The sequence below is a fragment of the Notolepis coatsorum genome (genome assembly GCF_963971535.1).
Source record: "Notolepis coatsorum genome assembly, chromosome: 7".
Classification (NCBI taxonomy): Eukaryota; Metazoa; Chordata; class Actinopteri; order Aulopiformes; family Paralepididae; genus Notolepis; species Notolepis coatsorum.
This window is the reverse complement of record NC_140171.1, coordinates 89,269,794-89,292,180: the sequence shown is the minus strand read 5'-3', so window position 1 is coordinate 89,292,180 and position 22,387 is coordinate 89,269,794. Positions and strand designations below refer to the sequence as shown.

General features: G+C 43.8%; 1 protein-coding gene across 1 annotated transcript in view; it reads right to left on the bottom strand.

Annotated features, from left to right (window-relative positions):
• LOC311232501 (atlastin-2) overlaps nucleotides 1–16,059 on the bottom strand; it is a 166,744-nt gene extending 150,685 nt beyond the window's left edge. Inside the window, exon 1 of the mRNA XM_084319326.1 lies at nucleotides 15,995–16,059. The gene's annotated coding sequence lies outside the window, so the exon portion shown is untranslated. The remainder of the gene's footprint in view (nucleotides 1–15,994) is intronic.
• Nucleotides 16,060–22,387: the final 6,328 nt, after the last annotated feature.

Genomic DNA, 22,387 nt, shown 5'->3' with positions numbered 1-22,387 from the left:
CTATGAGCGGGATCGGTAACTTGCGCAGATGTGCATATTTCTCCATCAGCTTGGCGACGGGGTATGTGTACCGCGACAGTCCTATTTCTTGGCTGGTGAAAGCGTCTGCAATCTGGTACCGTCGCTCAGGCTGGCCGCTTGCTGCGATAGAGAATGAGACATTCTCGCCCTTTATCGTCTTCAAATCTCGTCTTATTGTCCGAATTGTCATTTGGGTTTCGCTTCCCCGCAGCCCTAGCTGGGCCGCAGCGGAGGCGAGCAGCAGGGTCTTCTCTGACCCGTCATCGAGGACGGCGTAAGTGTCCAGGACTTTATTCTGGTAGCTTAGTGTCACACGCACTACTTTTAGGAGTACTCGGGCTCCACTGCTGCTGGCGGGATCGATGTACATGACGCTCGCTTTGCGGCTGGATGGTGCAGGTGAAGGGCGCCGTCTGTTACTGTCGTGAAGTATGTCCAGATGGGCTCCATCGCACTTGGTGCACCTTTTCTTTAAGCGGCATTCGGCTGCCATGTGTGAGCGCGCACAGCGAAAACAGCGCTTGTTGGACTTTATCCATTGACCTGCTTCCTCCGCGTTCAGCTTGGGGAAGGAGTCACATTGCGCTAGCCAGTGTTCTTTCTCATAGTAGGGGCACACTATCTTCCACTTCTCCGTTCTGGAGGGGGTACTGTGGCTCCTGCTGCTCGGTACTGACTCCGATTGGTGCATCACAGTCACCGATCTTCTTCCATCATTTAGTCGTCTGGTTCCTTCTCTGGAGCCAGGGGTGCTCCGTCCGAATGTATCTAGCCGTAGGCTGCTGACTTCTCTCGCCAGGAAGTCTGCTAGATCGAGGAGGTTCGGTTCGGGGCCATTCGGGTCTCTGTGGTCCCTCTGCCGCGTAAAGCGCTCCTGACGAGCGGGCGGCAGCTTCTCCAGGATCCTTTCCACATTTGAGTTGGCGTAAAGTTCATACTTCCCCTTCTCTCTTTGCGCTCCCAACATCCCTACCAGGGACTGCACTCTGATGGACAGGTCGTCCAGTGCTCGATTGTCTATTGCTGGGGGTAAGCGGTCGATGTGTCGGATCTCCTGGATCACGTAATCCCATATGCGCCCATACCTCTGGTCCAATGCTACCAGCGCTGCTGTGTATGGGGTGGTGGAAGTCGCGTAGGCGAGCGCTATATTATGTGCGCGGGGCACCTTTAAGTGCTGCAGTAGGATGGCGTATTTGTGGCGTTCATCCAATACATCCACCAACATGGTCTCCAGACACATGCGGAGTTCTGTATACTGGGCCCGGTTCTCTTGGGTGAAGTCGGGTACCATAGGCGTGCCAATGTATGACGCTGACTGTGGATACATCGGCAAGCGTTGGGGGAGAGGCCTCCTAGGCGAGTCTCCTCCCGCTCCTTGGTATGGGCTGGTACCGGCAGTGTACCATGGCCCGCTTGTCCAGGTGCTGTTCCTCCGTGCGGGTCGTGCGTCGTGCTCACCCGTGTATAGAGTCGGGGGTCTGTAGCGCAGCTCCGCGGGAGTATAGCCTGGGCTGTACCGGACCTCCTGGTCCGGTAGAGTACTGTGCTGTCTTCGGGCGCGGTTCTCCTCCTCTTCCTCTTCGTCTTCAGTTAGGTCATCCAGTGCTTGTAGTCTCTGGTTTAGCCTCTCCACAGGATATGCTGCTCCTTCCCGGTTGCTAGGTCTCGCTTGGACCGGTGGGGGGAGGTGGTCTGTGGGGGGTATAGACCTCGTCTGTTGGTCAAGTTCAGGGTTGTTTACTCGGCTAGGGGATGCCGCCCTGGAGGTGTGTCTAGACGAGTTCCTGGAGCCTCTGGCGGAGGGAGAGGGTGTTGTCCGTCTGATCAGCTGTTCTATTAGTTGCGACTGCTGTCTGTCGCGCGCTGCGTCCCGTTGAGCACCGGCTCGTTCTCGGGCCACATTCTCTTCCATCTGAATGCGTCTTATTTCTAGACGTATCTGCTCGTGTTCGCTTCGCTGCTGGATCTGCAGTCGGTCGCGTTCAGCAACAGCGTTCAGGCTGATGAGGAAGGCCTGCTGTAGGGTCCTCTCTGCCTCGCTGGGAGAAGGCGGTTGTATAGGGGAGCCTTCCCTCGGGGTACTCCTTGCGGAGCCTTGGAGCTCTATCTCCACGGTGCTCTCCCCGTCTTCTTCCGTGCCGAGTTCTCTCTCGGTAGCGTTGTATTCCTCCCGGGACTCATCGGGGACTACTTCTTCAGTACTGGCGGGGTGTGAAGTCATGTCTGGTTCCCACTGGTCCCCACCGTGAACTTGGTCAGTTACATTAGAGCCCGTAGGGGCCTCTATGGTTGGGGTAGTCTGGGCGTTGGGGTTAGACATACTTTTACTTTCTAGTTTTACCGCGTTTACTGTTAGTAGAAGACTAGGTTGTTGACTGACAGCGTAAGCCTCTAAGTACTGAGGGAGCCGTCGTTCGCGCTGCGGGCGTTGGTTAGGAGGATCGTTTCGTGGAGTGTTCATCATAGGCCATTTCAATATTAATAACACTATATTAATATTACACTAATTACCATCCGGCTCGAAGGACCAATTGTAACTGAGGGGTACAATTCCCTGACTGTATTACTAGATATGATACTTACTACCACTACCTTTGTACTTAATATTCGGCCACCCAGTACACGGCATAAATATATTATCATGAACACTCTCACGTAGATGAAACGGATCCAACACAAATGTACGAATTAGAAACAGGTCTTTATTTCCTACACAGCGATGGTGTGTAGAATAAACACTTAATCACTTAATTACATTTATGAATTGAAATAGTATGCACTTTTATGGCAAGGAGTATTCGTCGGTATATCAATAGATAATGTCCAATCTCTGAAGGCGCAGGTGGTAAATATACGACCTGGAATAGTTAAGGAATAACAGCAATGATACTTTAATGATTATAGGCTGGATACACTAGAGGGGGTTAATCCGGTCGCTTGTAAGCCGACAGAAGTAGGAGGGGGGGGGGGGTAGAATCCAGCTGCCTCGTCCGGCCAAGGGTATCCCAGGTGAACCCACTGTAGTGCCGTTCAATGCGCCGGCGATCCTTGGACCACAGATGAAAGCAGGTGGACTCTTTGTGGGCCGGCTCTCTCCGGTCCACGGGGGAGAGATGTGGAGAGACCTCGTCTTGCAGAGCGTCTCCTCACCTTGCGTCCTCTCCAGGGGGGGGGGTTCCAACACACGGTAGTGTCGGGGGTCTTTATCCATAGAATAATCAAAGTATCCAAAGCATAATCCGTGCCTGGGAAGGCGGGCTGTCGTCGGTAGAATAATCCGGTATACAGGTCCACTCGCTCGTCGGCTCTGGGGCTCCTCGGGTGCAGCTTCACATAGGGTCAACCACCCTGGGTAAGCAGCCAGTTCTCTGCCCGAAACGATGGGGTACTGACTACGGTAGTATTCTCACCGCACGAAGCACTATATATTAACAGACTATTATTAGCTTAATAGACTACGTCCAACTCGACGATATAGTGCCAAATATGACTATTCAAATATTAATATACACGATGTCTCAATACCGATGGTAGGCCGAACTTGGCCTTACTCCCACACGTGGCATCGCGGGGAGGCTTTACGTCTGTGACTCTATTGGAGGGTAAGAAACTGGACTGAAAAGAAAGTCCTACTTTAGTAGCGCAGTATATATACGCACTATGAACAAATAGTCCCATTAGTGGTGCGGTAGCCAAATTCCTACGCGGAACTAGGACTTGTTCGTACATGTCGAGCGGTACGTTTGAACTGGGTCTGAGGGGTATGGCAGCCTGGCACCAAGGTCTCGACCAATAGTAGAATGGAGACTATTATGGGATGTTCAGTAGGCTAGAATGGATATTCAATGCATATTGTACAAGGAATATACAAGGGATATCAGGGAATATTAGAGAATATACAAATACAATTAAATATATAAATAAATATATATATTCGGTTTAATCTGGCCCTTCACAACACTAATGGTACCGTGGATAGCAGCTAACGTTAGCCCATTGCTCGTGTCAATCAAATTGCATGTTATTAAAGGTCCGCGCTGGTCTGTCTAATGAAATTACAACCGCAACATTATGCCCTGGTTGTAGGCTAATGTTTTATCCAATTTGTATGGATTAATTTAGGAGTGAAATGCGAATGAAGGGTTGCAATCACTACTCGCAAGCTTGACCCCAGATGATATTTTCCACTCGCACCGGCCAGATTAGGGGGCAATTTGCGACGAGATGCTCGCAGTGTACAGCCCTGTATTTTCAGCCCGATTGTTTATTCATTTCACGGCAATCCATCTGATCAACGTATCAACCCATAGTAAAAAAAGACGCTATTGACTATCAAGGAATTATAAACGACACCCCCCCCCCCCCTTTCCTTCATGCGTTGAACGCCAACAACGGCGTATCACGTGTTTGGGATCAATATTTCATTTTTTTGCCATGGCATTCATAATTCATCCAGCCTCCCTCCGGATCGCAGCCGGACCCTGTTCTGATATTGCAACGCCTCAATACCGCCGCCTGGTGGATGGTCGGGCGAGTTACACTCACGCCAAACCGGAAGTGGTGATTGGTGCATCGAGGAAATTCCTCCGCCAGAGATATATTGTGTCGTGGATCAATATAAACACTAGAGTGCATTTGGATCGCAATAATCGATATGATTTCGGCGTTTATTGCGTCATACAAACTGGAATGGATCTAGCAGATCGACGTCAAATAATTGGGATATTTTTCCTCCAGTCATCGGCGAACGGTAAGAGGACACTAACGTTACTTTCAGCTTGATTGTCCATTTCTTTGTTTGCAATCAGTCTGATCAATATATCAACTAGGAATGCTCGATATTGGCTTTTTTACCGATACCGATATTGTCCAACTCTTAATTTCCGATACCGATATCAACCGATACCGATATATGCAGGGTTTCCCCCCCCCCCCAATTTTTTTTATAATTTCAGGTAATTAACACTTTCACTGCCACTCACGAGATATCTCGGGTTTCCGATAGTTATGTTGAAAGCCACTCACGAGATTTCTCCGATTTTTTTTTTCTTTTTTTTCCTAGCGATCTGAAATCATATTGCATCACGCAAGCCTACCCTAGTATACGAGAGCGCCGCCGGCGATCAGATGTGGAAAAAAGCGCCCCCTATCGTCTCCCAGATGACATAAGGGATTTTGGAATGGACTCAATGAAAATGGATGGGGGAAAAAATCCTGTACTCCACATTTTCCAGTCCACTGATGCAGCCGGGGTTATCACAGTTCATTTGGAGCCTCCGAGACCCGCGGAATCATGTACTGCACTGTACACACGTTGGATCCATACACTTATCGATTTTTTCGAATGGTGATCAGGAATTGGAATATACCAGTTGGATACCATCTGATGTCAGGTAAGGAATCTATGTTATCAGTGTTAGGATAATCAGACTAATTTTGATGAAGATATAAGCTGTTTTGTGAAATGGGCTCTTTCGGTTTCACTGTAAAAGTCCAAGAGGAAATTAACACGGCGATTATCCGTGCGCGGCTCGAATGTGCTTGCGTGCACGTATAATATTGATCATCTAGCGTTTATTTGAAAACGATTCATAAATAGGCCGACAAATATCAACGTTCTGGAATATTCCAGTAAAAGACGATTATCATAGAATGGTCTAGATTCTGAACTGTTTTTTTACCTCAAAACGGGTGCTTTTCAAAATGCTCTCAAACGGAAATGAAGCGATAAAAAACCAATCTGCCTTGACAGCACTGACTGGAAAAGGATTCTTTGATAAGCGACGGGCAGATTAGACACATAGCCATAATTTAAAACATAGATTAGGCGATATTAAGCGTAACATTGGCGCCGATGGTGGCATTGAAGCGCTAACTCTGGCGCCACCTCGTGGCATAGAAAGTGTTAACATTACATATCTCTTGTTGTGGAATTAACACAACATTATGGATACTTTTGACAATAAATAAAATCTGAATTTGTTCTTACTTGCTTGCCTGGGTAAATAAAGGTTATAGAAAAAAAAAATATATATATATATTTTTTTTTTTGAAAACCGCTACCGATATTTTCCGATATCACATTTTAATGCCGATATCGGCCGATAATATCGGACATCCCTAATATCAACCCATACTAAATAAAGCCGTTACTAACGATCAAGGAATTATAAATGACCCCCCCCCCCCTTTCCTTCACGCATGATGAAGCATAATGTATACCGATCATATACATTTTAATTTATATTATACTTTTTCATTCATACATTGTTGTGTTAATACCTTCTAGAATATAAGTATGTTTTTAATCTTTTCTGCTGTAATTCCAAAAATGCTAGTTATAGGCCCAAAAAACGCATATATAGATTATCGATTGTCATTTCTTTCCCATACACGCTATATTAAAAAATTCAAATGTATATGATCGGTATACATTATGCTTCATCATGCGTGGAGGAAAGGGGGGGGGGGTCGTTTATAATTCCTTGATCATCAGTAACTGCTTTATGTAGTATGGGTGGATATATTGATCAGATGGTTTGCAAACAAGGAAATGCACAATCGGGTTGAAAATAACGTTATATTCCTCTTACCGTGGGCCAATGAGACTGGCGGTGAAAGATCCCAATTATACGACGCCGATCGCCTAGGTCCATTTCCGGTTTGTATGGCGCAATAAACGCTGAAATCATATCGATTATTAAGTTTAGAAAGCGATCCATATGTACTATAGTGTTTGTCAGGAGTCCCGTAACGAGATGTGACTGCCGGAGGATTTTCCTCGATGCACTGATGGCATTTCCTGTTTTGAGAGTGTAACTCGCCCAACCATCCACCAGGCGTCGGTATTGAGCCGTCGTTGCAGTCACATCTAGGGTCCAGCTGCAGGACCGGGGGTGGGTGGATGAATTATGAATGCCATGGCGAGAAAATGAAATATTGATCTAAAAAATGCTGTACAGCGATCTTGGCAGACAACGCATGGCGGGCAATAACGCTGAACAGCGATTTTGGCGTCCAATGTGTTAATAAATTAGAAGCATGTTTACATTTTTGGAGTGTTACATATTTTTTTAAATAAAAAACAACGTATATCGAACCGAACCGAAGACCGTGACCACAAAACCGTGATACGAACCGAACCGTTGATTTTGTGAACGGTTCCACCCCTAGTAAGTTGTCTATAATAGACTAGGCAGAATTTCAGAAAATGTGCTTGTATAAAGTGCTGAAGGCATTTCGTGTTTATTTTTGGTACACAACATTTCTAGGGGTATTAAGGGGTGCTGAATCCAAATCTGCTGTATACCAAGCTCAAAAATGTCAAATAAGGCCTCAAAATTGAGAAATCCAACATGGCCGCCAGCACCAGGCCCTCTCTCCACAAAAACAGGTGCTAAACCCACAGTTTTTATTCTACTGACATGAAACTTTGCACAGAACATCTGCACCTATGGAGGAAGAAAGTAGGAATATAGCTGGGGTGCAACCATGAGTAACAGGGTGTTTTTGACTGTCTAACTGTAATCTTTGTATAGGCGAGGATACAAAAAATTACATTTCTTCAGTGTTTGCAGGAATACTACAGCAATTTGGTAATAACTGTACAGTGTTGGACACCAACATTAGAATCCCCCAAGTCTTAGCTTTCTTCAGGTACCAAGTTTATGCAAGTAGCTCTTATAAATCTGGATATATAAGCATTTTAATGTAAGCATGCTGTTTTAGGCGAATTTTCTAAAAATAAATGGTGGGGCTTAATGAGTTAAGTGTGCCTACACAAGGTACAAACCTGAATTAAATGTGCTTTTGTAAGTTTTCTTACATACATCAACAAGGACGTAGTCACACCGGAGATTCAAGAATCCATACTTGGCGCAGAACACCTTGGACAGGCACAATTGAAAATGTTTGTGGACAAACATTTGTGTGAACCTCCAGATAGTGACCAGCACCTGAACCTGAAATCACCCATTCGAAAGAACAAAGCCAAGACATTTGCCTCTTTGTATGAAGTTGTGCAACTTTCCAAGAACAAGCAAAACACCATCAAAGTGGACAGGCAGATTCTACAAAGGCTCATCACAGCTTACAGAGCAGGTCGTAAGGTAGATCTTGACAATATCCTCCAGCATGAGCTCATGCCCATCCCGCCATCTCTGGCCACAACTAACGGGAGTCTACATTCCACCAACAAGTCTGTGTTAGCAAATATACTGACGAAACAAGTTAAAACGGCTGTGGGGCGGCTTTGGCTCAGGGGTAGAGCGGGTCGTCCAATGATCGAAGGGTTGGTGGTTCGAATCCCGCTCAAGCCCATGTCCATCCCATCGCCGTTGTGTCCTTGGGCAAGACACTTAACCTACTTGCCTCGTATGAATGTGTATGCATGTGAATGAATGTTGGTGGTGGTCGGAGGGGCCGTAGGCGATGATTATTCGCCGCGCTTCCGTGAGTCTGCCTCAGGGCAGCTCTGGCTGCAATTGTAGCTTACCACCACCGGTATGACTGTGTATGAACGAATAATGGACTCTGTGAAGCGCTCTGGGTGTCATGAAGAGCGCTATATAAATCCAAGCCATTATTATTATTATTAAAACCCCTGCCGATCTTACCCTTCAGGGACCCAGCTGCCTGGTCATTGATGGCCAAGCTCTGGTAATGGCACTCGGAAAGCCACCTGACACTACAACATTTGGTGACTATGCCAACAAGTTCACTGACACCGTGTTGAAGATGGGAGCAAAATACCAGAGGGTAGATGTCGTCTTTGACAGATACCATGACCAATCCATCAAAACAGGCACAAGGGTGAAACGCAAACAGCGCCATAGACCAGTACGTCATGAAATCAAAAGCAAGTCTGTTCCACTTCCTGCCGATTAGTCGAGCTTCATGGCCCTTGAAGACAACAAATCAGATATCGCTCTCAAACCACCTGATAGAACACAGCCCGGATTATGAACCTGTAGTTGTAGTATCAGGGAGGTTTACTGAAGCGACAACTGTCAAGTCAACAGATCCAGATCTTGAAGTCTCCTCTCTGAGTGCTGACCATGAGGAAGCTGATACACGTCTGATTTTCTCATCCAGGCTCCAGTAGAAACAATCGTTGTGTCAGCGCGTGACACAGATGTGCTGCTTCTACTCTTGGCTCACTATGACAGAATCCGATGTACGCATCTCTACATGAAAGCTGGGACATCGAAGGATCCAAAATATTCTGGTAAAAAGCGGGGAGGTGGAATAGCTTTCATGTTGAACAACAATTGGTGTGATCCAGGCAACATGAAGGAGCTTTCAAACCACTGCTCCCCAAACCTGGAGTATATATCCATCAAGTGCCGGCCATTCTTTCTCCCGAGAGAATTAACGTCGGCCATTCTGATCGGAGTGTATATTCCACCACAAGCAAACACAGGCGACGCGCTCTCCAAGCTCCACGACGAGGTAAACAAGCTCCAAGCAGCTAACGTTGACGACGCTGCTATTTTGGTTGTGGGTGATTTCAATAGTGCTAATCTGAGAAAAGTGCTGCCAAACTTCTACCAGCATGTGACTTGTTCTACCAGAGGCGGGAACATTTTAGACTATTGCTACTCGCAATTTAAGAGTGGGTACAAATCACATGCTGCCAGTCCTTTCGCCAAGTCAGATCACGACCCCATCTTTCTTGTACCGCAGTATAAACAAAGTCTCAAGCGCATTCCTGTAGTATCGCGAGAGGTGAAGCGCTGGACGGTGGCGTCGGAGGAGACGCTCCAAGCTGCACTAGAATGTACAGACTGGGGGGTGTTCCGCGATAACACAGATAATATTAATGACTACACGGAAACAGTGCTGGACTTTGTTTGTACTTTGGTAGAAGAAACAATCCCCTCTACCACAATTAGAGTTTACCCAAACCAAAAGCCATGGGTAGACAAATCTGTCCACGAAGCTCTGGAGGCGCGCACCTCAGCATACAACGCCAGGCTTGTGACAGGCAACATGAATGACCACAAGGTGGTGAGATACAATGTTAGGAGGACAGTAATAGAAGCAAAAAGGCGCTACAGGGATCAAATTGAACTTCAATATGAACAGGCTGACTCTAGAGCTATGTGGCAGGGCCTCAGAACGATGACAGATTACAAAGGCACCTCCCTCAAACTGAACAGTGACATCCAACTGGTAAATGATCTCAATACCTTCTATGCGAGGTTTGAGGCTGGGAATAACAGCACCAGCCTACAAACCACTGCAATGGAGGGGGGGGGCACTGCTGATGGAGACTCAGTGTTCAGGATAACAGAACATGATGTGAGGAGGACGTTTAAGAAAGTGAATATCAGGAAGGCAGCAGGACCGGACAGTATCCCTGTTCCTCCCTCCCCATCAACCTGGACCCCCTGCAATTTGCATACCGCCCCAACAGGTCCACGGAGGACACCATAGCCCATGTGCTGCACACAGCAGAATCACACCTGAACAAGAGGCAGGGGAACTATGTGAGAATGCTGTTCATCGACTACAGCTCAGCATTCAATACCATAGTCCCCTCCAAACTCATAGCCAAGCTCAGGGACCTGGGCTTGAACTATGACCTCTGCCAGTGGGTCTTGGACTTCCTGACGGGCAGGTGGTGAGAGCAGGCAACTGCACCTCCTCATCCATCACTCTCAACATAGGGGCCCCCCAGGGCTGTGTCCTGAGTCCCCTCCTCCACTCCCTGTACACACATGACTGTGTGGCACAGCAGAACAACAACACAATCATCAAATTTGCTGACGACACAGTAGTGGTGGGCCTGATCTCTGCAAACGACGAGAGGGCCTACCTGGAAGAGGTTAAGGTTCTAGCGGGATGGTGTCAAGAGAACAGCCTCTCCCTGAACGTCAGCAAAACAAAGGAGATGATTGTGGACTTTAGGAGGTCGGGGTCAGGGACTACAGCCCCCTCAGCATCGACAGGGCACCGGTTGAGAGAGTGAACAGTTTTAAGTACCTCGGAGTCCACATATCCGAGGACTTGACATGGACCACACACATTGACAGTGTTATCAAGAAGGCACGACAACGCCTCTACTTCCTTAGGCGCTTAAGGAAGTTCAATGTGAGTCAGAATATCCTCAAGAACTTCTACTCATGCACAATAGAGAGCATCCTGACTGGCAATATCACCTCCTGGTTTGGGAATAGCACTGCACAAGACCGCAGCAGACTACAGAGTGGCCCGTTCAGCCGAACGCACAATTGAAGGTGGGCTTCCCACTCTCCAAGACATTTACAACAAGCGGTGCATGGGCAAGGCTAAGAGAATAATCAAAGACTCCAGCCACTCAAACAACTGCCTCTTTGAACTGCTGCGATCAGGCAAGCGATACCGGAGTCTCATGGCAAGCACAGAGACTCAGAAGGAGCTTCTATCCCCAGGCCATCAGGATGCTCAATGAATGAACAATGAACAATAAGCAAACCATCAACACACCCACAGCGCACATACACTCACTTAAATAAACAACACACTGTAGCACCCACTTTACCACTTTAGACACACTTTACACTTTATATTTATATTTATATTATTGGTAAGGAAATTGCACATCATTCTCATTCCTTATTGCACCTCACCACTACAAGGTGGCACCACAAGCTAAGCTATACCTCACCATTTTTGTACCAGCTGTACATACTTATAGATATACTGAACAATTCTGTTGTTTACACTTGTTTACGTACTTGACTTCTTGACTTTCTATTTTATACTTATTATACTTATTTTATACTATCTTGTTATTATCTAACACACTCTCAGGAGCAACACAGAAAGAAACATTTCATGCAAAGTATTCTGTATTCTGTATGACAACTAATAAAGAAACTTGAACATTCACTTATATTGATATGGTAAAATGATATTTTTATTTTATTATATTATAATCTATTCTATTCTATTCAGGAAAAGTGGCATTGGATGAATCATGCAACTGCAAGACACCTGCGACACCCGCCTGAATACGATTGATGACTGACAATAAATTACTGTACCTAAGCTACTGTACGCATATTAAGGACTATCTAATTTGCATAAATGGCATGTTGATTAAAAAAATTCAAGAGAAAAGAGTTTGATGAATAAATCCATGGCCTGGGATCATCCTGCTTTTCTTTCTTATTTGGTTGATGAGTTATGCATCAATAACGACCACCGTTTCTGCTATAAATATGAGTTTCAAGCAACATTTTCACAACTGATCTAAAATCAGGATATGATTTTAAATTCCTCATGTATGCAAACATATAAAAACACATTTCATTCATGTTTCTACCTTGTTTAGTCAAAAAGATATGCACTTAAATAGATTTCAGCCTGGCGCTGGCGGCCATGTTGGATTTCTCTATTTTGAGGCCTTATTTGACATTTTTGAGCTTGGTATACAGCAGATTTGGATTCAGCACCCCTTAATACCCCTAGAAATGTTGTGTACCAAAAATAAACACGAAATGCCTTCAGGGTTATGATTTTCTGAAAATTGACCCTGTCTATAATGTAGTTGAGGAGATAACAGTGGAAAGAGGCCACAATAGTATAAGGCAAAGTTATAGTCAATTAAAATGAACCAATTAAACTACTATTTCAAAATGTTTCTGGGGACCCTCTGAAAGCCACTCATGGACCCTGGGGGCCCACGGACCCCACGTTGAGAACCACTGGTCTACACAGTATTCCTTTACACGGTCCTGTGATAAGAGGCTCTATCAAAGACGTGTCTTTCAGGTTCAATGTTCCAACACAGCGAGACATGCGAGATAGACCGGGGGCGGGTCGTAGTTTAACAGCTGCTCGGAGTAAACAAAAACAAGCAGCACTGAGGGGGCTTATGAGGAAGCAGTTAAAGGACACGGACGGCCTCCCCGCCGCCTGCTCAGCACTTGACTGGCGCGGGCTGCCAAAGATCTGAGGATCATCTGTGTTTGAACCTTGGTGGCTTTTATGGCTTAGCGTAGTCATCTCGTGGGCTCTAATCTTATCTTCAAGAACAACACTCATCTCAATGTTACTCCCATCTCGCTGCATGCAGTGCACTTTATGTTGCGTTTTCATACATCTGCTTGGCATCGGGAGCCTAAAGCAGTGCAACAGTAAAGTTAATACAAAAATAACTTGCTTATCAAAAAGTAAATAATTCCTATTATGATCCCCAAGCACTGTCCGTCATAAACAAAGCTTTCCTGATCCATTGGAATGTTATCCCGTCAAAATAAAACATACAACGTATGATGTAGGCCTAATATATATCATGCCAGTTAGGGTACCTTGTGTATACCATTTACTTTTATTCATACTCATAGTAGGCCCATATATATATATATTTATTCTGATTCAAATTCTGTATTGCCTATATTTATTGCAACGTATAATATAACCGATAGGGCATACAGGCCCTCATCTGCACCTTTGTTTACACCGTTTAATTTTCTCATATTCAAAGTTAATTATATTGTTAGTTTATTTTTTCTCATATTGGTTGTATTCAGATCTAGTTTTATTGCCTATATTTATGTCTTTCTACTATTACCCTGCCCATACCTGTACCTCACCCATGCTGCTATGACACCCGAATTTCCCCAACCGGATCAATAAAGGAAAATCTTATCTTATTCTTAATATATTATCTTCAATGGCGTTCTTATTCAAAGTAAATGTGAATCATTCCCATCATGATCCCCAAACAACACCATCATAAACAAAGCTTTTCTGATCCATTGGAATGTTATCCTGTCAAAACATCAACTTGCATCATTCTACAGCCGAATTAAAGCAGTCGAGTCACAAGACGCAGAGGAGAAAAGTGGCTTGACGTTCGCTTAGGTGTCTTTTCCCACCAAGCCTTTTGAAAAGACCGAATTGGTAGAGCAGGATCTCTTAACCAGTCTGGGGACAAGAGGGGGGAGGGGCATTGTATGCTAAATCATTAGGCCTACAGATGGGCAAACACATATTTCCAGCTTTAAAAATCATAATGTATTATGAGAAAAATAAAACAGGGACACTGTAGTCATGCCACCATCATGTACTTCAAAAAGGCGACATGCTCGACCATCACTTCATCTACAGTAGTAAACAGCACAGCATAGTCACAGAGCAGGAGCAGAGCATATTGCACTCCAGACCAGGAGAAAGTACAATGCTTTTTACGCTGACCAAGGCAACAGCATGGCTCTGTTTTTAAACAGGTATTGGTAAACAATAGAGTTCTATGACTTCCAGATATGAGCTATAATCTGGTGTTGGCTGGATGCACCGTACTCGTAAAAGCAGGTTTTGGGCTTTGTATTTGGCTATGTTGATAATAAGAAAAAAACTATTCATTACACCTTATCCTAGAAGCACTAATACAAATACAATAGAGTCTCTCAAGTTGGTAGCGTTCACAAACTCAAAATCCCAGAATTGCCAGTAAACACAGGTTGGGGACTAGCTAATCCCCCGGAGAGATTGTGCAAGAAAGTTATTCTAGAGTAGCTTGGTCATTAACTGGCTTGTTAGTTAAGACGCCTTGGTGAAACTGCATTTTGGATCAGCCAACAGGCAGGGACAAATGTGGACTAGGACTCAGCAATAAACCAACATTTTACCGATACTGACATTATGTAGCCTATCTCTTACCGACGTAATGTTGCTTGTATCAGTATGTTTGGTAAATAAATACATATATCAGTATGTTGGGTAAATACATACCAGTATGTTAGGTAAATACACTACATAACAGTATGTTAGGTAAATACACTACATAACAGTATGTTGGGTAAGTAAATACACATCAGTATTTAAGTACAGTATACATTCCTCCAGTGCATAGGCTGTTACATTTTGGGCAACAACCATTTTGGGCAACAACCAATCATATGTTGAGAGACTAACATTACAAACAGGCTGAAGTGTTTGTTTAAAACTATACAAAATTATAATTTAATTTATTGTAAAAGAGATGTGATAATATATTGTGATATGGATTTCAAGTAATTTCATCCAGCCCTTGATTACGATTAAAAAGCAGCTAAATAAACGTATGCTTTCATTCCCAACCATTATTATTGTATTATAATAGCCAACACTGTGAAGGTAGGTTTACCAGCCAAAAATCTAACATGAATGAGAATGACAGTGACAAACATACGCCCACCATCATCTAGCTAGCTAGAGGTTCATCATTACAGTTAACGTTACACAGCTGTCTGACAGCCTGCTGATACCTTGACATGCTGTAGGGCCATTTACTATTCATAGTATTCTCATGCCGTGTTTTGTCATACAATATGGCGCAATGCCACAGCTCATTGGCCACGATTGTCATTTAATAATCACCTGCCATTTGATTCAATCAAATTGCGACCAAGATGTACTGTATGTGATCGAATAGCAGCTGGATACAGTAGATGTGAATATTAATATTACCATTTGCTAACATGTACGACTTGGCTGGCCATTAGCCGCAAGCCACCAGATGATGACTAGCTATATCGTTAGCATTTTTGACAAATGTACAGATGCTGAACAAAGGGAAAAGGTGGACAAAGATAGCTTAGCTTTTAGCGTTCCTCTTCTAAGACTAGCAGCTAGCAGCAGCAGGGGCAGCTGGTTGGCTCCGACTGGCTTACCTTAACGTTAACACTCTCTTAGTCTCTTGTATCTAAAAACCTATATTAGTTATTTGAGGACATTTCTTTTCCTTTCAAACAGAGCTCATACAGACTATCATCAATTCTTATTTAAATTAAAATGCAGGTAGCATAACGTGATGCTAGCAACGGGACGCGAGAGATGCGATTATTTGGACCTCTGCTGCCTGCAGTGCAATTTCATTGCGTTGTCATCTGTGGGAAAACAGGTAACGTTGCGTGTAAATTGCTAGTTTCTTGCACTGCGTGACATATTCGCGAACGCCCTCGAATCGATAGCACTGCGTCCAAAAGCATGCACTCACCTTCATTAAAGATGCTGTTTTTGCAATTTTGCTCGGAGTGATTCCGATGCTTCAACCTGCTCTCCTCCGCCATCTTGACCTGTTCATAATCAAATTCAGATGACGTCAGTAGAACCCAGCTTCCAAGCTGGCTGCCTTCATGAAGTTCAACGCGATGCTTGTCTGCTGGGTCCTACTGTATATAGATCAGGACAAACAACTCGTTTTGTGATCAAATCAGTTGGTTCATATTTGGGGGAAAATAGGCTATTTCACAACATTAAAAAAATATATATATATTTTGGGTGTATGAATATGGATATATTTAATTTGTTTAATTTTAACTGTAATGCCATTTTAAAAGGTGCCGTAAGTGGAATTTTGTTAAACATGTTAAAATAATAGCTCTACATTCTGACAGTGTTTGGTCTCCCAATCCCTCTGATCTGCAGAGCAGAGAGACTGGGAGACCCATACCAAACACTATATCAGTGATGGCTGTCAGAATGTAGAGCTATTAAATAGCAATATTTGATTGCTGGTAAATGGTAAATGGCTGCATTTATATAGCGCTTTACAAGTTGTTCCTCACATTTTACCCATTCACTCACACATTCACACGCCAACGGCAGAGACAACCATGTAAGGTGCCAACCTGCTCATTGGGAGCAGTTAGGGGTTAAGTGTCTCACTCAAGGACACTTTGACACGCTGACCGAGAGGAGTGGGAATCGAACCAGGAACCTCCGGATTACCAGACGACTGCTCTACCTCCACAGCCACATATGACATAGATTACTATAACATATAATATTTTTCCTATTACAACATTTTCTTTATTTTTGATTTTGTTACACACCAAACCTGTTACCTTTGACTAATGTGACATGTTACAGACATTATGTACCCTTTTCCTGTGGTTGATAAGTACTTTATTTACATTTACATTTACATTTAGTCATTTAGCTGACGCTTTTATCCAAAGCGACTTACAAGTTCTGTACGACAAGTCATCAGGAAGGGTACAACTCTATCAGCTGAGTAACAATATTCATCAAAGTGTTGCATGTTACAGTGTAGGTTTGTTTATTAGGACAAGCGCATGACAGTAAGGTTAGTTGGGGTTAGATTTTATTAAGTTTTTTTCCATTATTTCAGATAATGGTTGAAGAAGTGCATCTTTAGTCGATGGCGAAAGATTGGACGGGATTCGGCTGTCCTAACTGGGGTGGGTAGTTCATTCCACCATTGTGGGGCAAGGACTGAGAATAGGCGGCTTCTCTTTGATGACCCTCCCGGAGCTTGGATAGGAGTAGGTCTGAGGCGGCCAGAAGATGCAGAGCGTAGGGGTCTTGAGGGTGTGTAGTTAGAGACCATTGACCGGAGGTAGGCAGGGAGCGGTTCCCTTTGCCGCACAGTATGCTAGGTCGAGGGCCTTGAAGCGGATACGTGCAGCAATGGGGAGCCAGTGCAGGTCCCTAATATTTACATATTTTTACATTTACATATTTTTAGAGAGATTTGGCTGTCAATAGAGAGCAGTTGCACAATGAACACACACAGTGTGTGTGTGTGTGTGTGTGTGTGTGTGTGTGTGTGTGTGTGTGTAGATCTATTATCACAATCAAACATAGACATTACATCCCCACAGGCCTGATATACATGCAATTAAATAATTATAAGAACAGCTATGTGTTCACACATAACAGAGGGTATGATTATAGGTCTATGTGACATATTTGGTTTCTCCAGGACATCTTCTTCTTCATATTTTTGATAAACAGAGACGATTTGTAACGGGGGTCACTAGGTGCTAGCGGAACCTTGCAAGTCATCCCCGCTCACCGGCACCATGTCACCACATAGGTTAACCCTTTCACTACCACACTACAGAAGGTTAACCCTTTCACTACCACACTACAGAATGGTTAACCCTTTCACTACCACAATACAGAAGGTTAATTAAGCCTTTCACTACCACACTAAATAAGGTTAACCCTTTCACTACCACACTAAACAATGTTAACCCTTTCACTACCACACTACAGAAGGTTAACCCTTTCACTACCACACTACAGAATGGTTAACCCTTTCACTACCACACTACAGAAGGGTAACCCTTTCACTACCACACTACAGAATGGTTAACCCTTTCACTACCATGCTACAGAAGGTTAACCCTTTCACGACCACACTACAGAAGGTTAACCCTTTCACTACCACACTACAGAATGGTTAACCCTTTCACTACCACCGTACAGAAGGTTAACCCTTTCACTACCACACTCCAGAATGTTAACCCTTTCAATACCACACTACAGAAGGTTAACCACACTACAGAAGGTATAACCCTTTCACTACCACACCACAGAAGGTTAACCTTTCACTACCACACTACATAAGGTTAACCCTTTCACTACCACAGTACAGAGGAAAGGTTAACCTTTGGTAGTGTGGTAGTGAAAGGGTTAAATATGTAAAATGATACATTCCGCCATCTGAAAAGGATCCAATTCAAGTGGTGAAGTGGGGGTATTTAACTCCGTTTACACCAAGGGGCAACCATTGCAAACCATTTTATTTCATAATTCTATTCTATTCTATTGTGCTTCTATCTTAATTTAGTTCATATTCCATTAGATTTTCCCCCACCTCGGGGGCGGCTGGGTGGCGTAGTGGAGATTGCGCTCGTCACCAATGCAAGAGACTCCGGTCTCGACTCCCCGAGTCAGCGTTGCCTGCGGCTTGGGCCAGTCGTCATACTATCTCAATTGGCAGAGGTAGCGGGTGGAAAATCGATGGGTGGGGATTGGACGTTGTGGACAGTGACACCTACAGGTCGGTTGGGTGACGCCTGTACAGCAGAGACAGGAAGTATCGGGGGCAGCGTGAGCCTCCCACGCGTTACTCCTCGCCACTGAGAGTCCGCGCTGTCTAGTGAAAAGATGCGACAGGCTGCCTCCTCGTGTACCGGAGGGGACACGTGATGCAAGGCTTCCATCCTCACTACAGCCGACAAGTGGGAGGCATAGTCTAGCAACGTTCAAGACAGGGGAGGGGAGGATTGGCGATACGAAATTGGGATGGGAGAAAAATAGAAAAATAAGGAGAAAAAGTGGATACAAAAAAAAAAGATTTCCCCACACCTTTTAATTTTTTTATCTGTCCGTTATTGTCTGTCCGTTAATGTTGCACTGAAAATTACCAAATCAAATTCCTTGTATGTGAAAACTACTTGGCAATAAAGACCTTTCTGATTCTGATCAGCCATCCTCACACACACTGAGAAGAGCTTCTGTCATGACAACATCATACTGCTCCTGGTTTGTTATATCTTTGTGATGACAACATCATATCTGCTCCTGGTTTGTTATATCTTTGTCGACTCGTGACAACATCATATCTGCTCCTGGTTTGTTATATCTTTGTCATGACAACATCATATCTGCTCCAGGTTTGTTATACCTTTGTCATGACAACATATCTGCTCCTGGTTTGTTATATCTTGCCACTCTCTTCAAGTTTGTTTATTATTTGTCAGAACAAAATACAGAATACTTTATCTTCAATAAACCGGTTTGTATTCACCATCATCTCTGCCTGTGTCTCTGTGTTGGAGAGCCCTGTAAAAAGCCACTTTTGTGTCGTGTGGCAGGGTCGACTGCTACATAAGGTAAACTGTTTTCTTTTTTTTGCAATGGGTCAGCTTGATTTAGGTGTGCCAGCATTTACATGACTATTGTCTACTGTCAATGCTGGCTCACTGGCAAACCGGAATCAAGCAAGAGTCTGCAGATACAGTATTATCACATAAACAAACAATCACCTTAACACTCACTTTAAACACTTTAACGCTACACCATATTTTATCTATTTATTTATTTAAGAGATTTCCACTACATCCATACCTCATTTTAGCATTTAGCATTTTTGTTGTACCTCATTGCCTGCATTTTTACTTCATTGTACTTTCATTGTACTTAGGTTGTACCTTAGTTTGTATATGTGTATTTGTATAGTGTTGGGACTATTCCTCTTTTACTTACTTTTTTTTACTGTATGAAGCACATTCTCAGGGGGCTCATACAGAACCAAGCATTTCACTGTAATGTGCATGTACCCTTATAGGTGACAAATAAAAGCAAACTTGAAAATAACAGTTTTCAAGGGCGGCTACGTGGTGCAGTGGGCAAGGCGCTCACCACGAATACTGGAGACTGGGCTCGAACAGGTTCGCCTCCCATGTTCGAGCTCAGCGCTCCACATTGCTTTCAGTTTAGCTGGGCGTCCGCACTAATACACATTGGCAGTATTAGGGGGAGGGAAACTGATGGGTGGGGATCTGGTGTTGTGGACAGCGACTCCTACAGGTCGGTTGGTGCGCCTGCGCAGTAGAATCAGGAAGCGACGGGGGTGGGGCCCCTCCAAAGCCCAGACCCCTGACGCTGAAAGATCGAGGCGCGCAGGTGGAAAGATGCGACTGCTGTTACCTCGAGTATCGGAGGGGACTCGTGCTATGTATGACATAGTCCACATTGCAGCCGGCTTGTAGGAGGCATGAAACAGCGTTCAAAGACAGGGGAGGGTTGAATTGGATGATACGAAAATTGGGATGGGAGATGTCGTATATTCTAATCAATATCTAAGGTTATTCACAGTACAATGAGGTTGCTACCTGGAAAGGAAGAAGGATCATAATGATAGAATGGTCTCCTCATCTGACTTCAAATATAGCCAGTAGAGAAATAACCTGTGCAGCCAGACAAAAGCTATAGTTCAACTCAACTGATTTATTTTGCCAAAGGGCTCAGAGTGAATTAGAAGGTTGTTGGTTACATACAAGGATTATTTCATAGTACATCAAACATGTTTGTACATAGGCTTAATAAGGTTTGCACATCAAACCCAGTCTGTACATAAACAGTAGTCATGTTTATCAAATGAAATAGAGGATCTACTGAGCATTACACATGAGTAACTCTGGTCAACAGATAGCAGGGATCTGTACATTACTCTAACTTAAACAACATTGGTTTTTCCATGATTTACTCACATGTAAGACAACAGCTTTCTCTGGATGGGCGGTGGAGAGACGCAGACCTGGTTGTCTGGCCTGCTCTCTCTAACCATACGTTCTCATTTATACTCTGGCCTCAGCCAATAATAGCAGTCTAATATTTTAAAGTGGTCCAATCAGGTTTGTCTTCTGGGGGCTGGTCCGCCCCTGTCTTCCTCCTCGTGTGGGTTCTTCCAGTATCAACAGAGGGGGGGGGGGGGTCTTCATGTGGCCCCCCTCCTTTGGGCTGTGGCCTTCTCAGTTGGACTGAGGCCTGTGTCTCCTCTGAATGCATCAAACACTTCAACATTCCTTCGTGTACCATTTTGATTTTCCCATATAGGTTTGTGTAATGAATCTATGGACTATCTAGCATTAACCCAGTACAGTCATTGCTTCTAGGTTAATACCAAATAGTCCACAGGAGCCAGCACCAACCTTTATTTACCAGACTGACACTTTCTAATACAAGCTATGATTAAAACTCTGTAATTGAGTCTTATTTTATATATATGGTTTACACCAGGAGTGAAATGACACTATTATCTTCATAATTAGTTTGACATTTCTAAATGACATTCAAATACTTTTTATCTAATACGTCAGTTTAATTAATATGATCTTGTTTATGACCATTTCCATGAACCTTTAGCAAAAGCAAGTTAGGTCTGTGACCAGACCTCTGTTTTCTCTGCCTGTAATCTGTTAGGTGTGGCCACATTTACATACAATCCTCAGTCACACGAGTGGGGGTTGAGTGGCTGTTTCCTTCTGTTCTAAGCAGTTGAGTACATCTGTTTGTGTGAGGGTTGAAATGACTATTCCTGTAACACCAATATCACTCCTTACAGTACTGAAAACCCATTCTGCTGTTGACAGGGTACACCTGGCTTTTTTCATTATGGTTTTCTAATTATACACATTTTTGTTATGAAATACACAGTCAAGGATACCACAGTTCCTCCCTTTGACAATTAATATTGTCATAAACCAGTATATTGAATTGATTTCATACAGGCTAACCATACAACATTTTTCACATTAAAAATAAAAATCATACATTTTTCAAAATTTTCTCAATTTTCATTATTCTTTGGTCCATATCATCAATGGGCTTTTGATCCTCAGGGCTCATAACCAGAGGCCTACTTTTCTCTTTTAAACAAAAACTTTGAATATGTTGAAAACAATTACAAATAATTATAATCTAAACATCACAATTTTAATAGCCAGTATTCTTAATCTACAGAAAAGTTTGTTCCAATCATTCTTGGGTGATCTGGTTGAGAGTAGTATCACAATATTCACTTTATATTCGTTCTCTGAAATAATATTTTCTTGCTAATTTTTCTTAAAAT